The following is a 1,919-nucleotide window of genomic DNA, read 5'->3' as shown; positions in this document are numbered from 1 at the left end:
TGAGCGAACGCTAGAGATAGGTTACCGCGATCTATGAGGCTCTAGTAAATTCCATAGAACTTAATGATCTCTTAGCTTCTAAATCCAATTTAGAGATATTTTGGGTTGTTGTTTAAGAGTTAATTCACTAATTGTTCAAGAGAAAATTAGGGGAATATTAGGGAGTTTGGCCTTTAGAATAAGCTTAATTAGAATAGTAATAATCGTCAATACATAGGAATAAATTGGTGTGAAATCTGTGCCCTAGGGTTTAGCCATATTGATCTTTATACGCTTTTATAAAATTTTGATTTGTTAGTTTTTAATTTGTTTTCCTTTTCATTAAATTCATTCATAAAATTCTGTTTCATCAAATAGCAATAAAATAGACTAGTTTGGTACTTGGTAGGTAGTTCTCTTGGGATTCGACACTTGTTTACTCGAGTTTTACTACTTGCACGATTTCGTACACTTGTGAAAAGCCTGTCAAGTTTTTGGCGCCGTTGCCGGGGAACTATTTTTTTATTTTTTTTACCAATATCAATACGAAATATTTAGTTGCTAATTTGATTTGTTTTAGTTTGTTTGCTAATTAATTTTTATTTTTGGTTTGTTTTGTTTGTTGTTTTCAGCTAGAATCTGGAGAGTTTACGTTCAAGAGGTGGCGGTGATCTTAATCCACTAGATTTTGAGATCGAGAGAACCACTAAACAGTTGAGGAAAGAAAAGGGGCAAGTTGACTCTGAAAAATCAATGGCTAACACTGGAATTGTGAATCCTAATATGGGAAATCAAGAGAATGAGAATGAGGATACTTTAGGAGGAAATGCAAATGGTGGAGCAGCAGTGATTCAGAAAGCATTGAAGGACTACTCTAGTCCTACTATTGATGGGTGATATTCTGGCATCAAGAGACCACCCGTTCAAGCGAATAATTTTGAGATTAAGCAGCAATTATTGGAATGATTCAGCAGTTGGTCCAATTCGCTGGGTTACCTAGTGATGATCCCAACCTGCATATCGCAAATTTCCTGGAGTTATGCGACACATTCAAGCATAATGGAGTATCCGATGACGCAATTAGGCTAAGGCTTTTCCCATTCTCTCTTCGGCATAAAGCTAAGGCTTGGTTGATTTCTTTGCCATCTGGCAGCATCACGACATGGAACGAGTTAGCTCAAGCGTTCCGCACTAAATATTTTCCACTTGCCAAGTCTGCCGAGCTGAGGAGTAAGATTACCAAATTTTACCAACAAGATTCAGAGTCATTGTATGAAGCATGGGAAAGGTATAAGGATCTCTTACGGAGGTGCCCTCATCATGGTTTACCAATCTGGTCACAAATGCAAACGTTCTACCAAGGGTTGCTACCAACTATTTAAGCTATGATTGATGCTGCAAGTGGGGGAGCCTTGAACACTAAAACACCAGAGGATGCATACAATTTGATTGAGGTGATGGCAAACAATAACTATATGAGGACTCCAAAGAGAACTTCAACAAGGAGATCAACGGGAGTGCATGAAGTTGATAGTTACACTGCATTGGCTGCTCAACTTACGAACATCCAGAAGCAATTAGGTAATGTGTTGAAAATAAATGCAATTGAATCTTCTTCTCTAACATGTGACCTTTGTGCAGGAAATCATTCATCGAAGGATTGCCAAGAAGGGAACCCGTTTGCTCAGCCTGAACAAGCCAATTACGTCAATAATTTCTAAAAGGGGCAAGGGAATCCATATTCCAATATATATAATCCAGCATGGAGGAAACACCCGAACTTTTCATGGAGCAACAACAATGAGCAAAAACAAGCTCCTGTTTTTCAACCTCAAGAGCCAAAATCTAATTTAAAGAATGTGTTGACCAAGTTCATTGAAGAGACAAGCAAGAGGTTTGAGAAGACTGACGTCCTGGTTCAAAATCAATCAGCCTCTATT

General features: G+C 38.0%; 1 non-coding gene across 1 annotated transcript; it reads right to left on the bottom strand.

The window, feature by feature from the left end:
* Window positions 1-1,199: 1,199 nt before the first annotated feature.
* Window positions 1,200-1,306, bottom strand: LOC116105001. The gene has a single exon (XR_004124003.1). It is a non-coding gene; the product is annotated as a small nucleolar RNA R71 (small nucleolar RNA).
* Between the last annotated feature and the right edge of the window lie 613 nt (window positions 1,307-1,919).

The sequence above is a fragment of the Pistacia vera genome, unplaced genomic scaffold (assembly GCF_008641045.1).
Source record: "Pistacia vera cultivar Batoury unplaced genomic scaffold, PisVer_v2 Contig490, whole genome shotgun sequence".
In the NCBI taxonomy this organism is placed as follows: Eukaryota; Viridiplantae; Streptophyta; class Magnoliopsida; order Sapindales; family Anacardiaceae; genus Pistacia; species Pistacia vera.
Note: the sequence above shows the minus strand (reverse complement) of the source record. Positions and strands in the feature narration are given on the sequence as shown.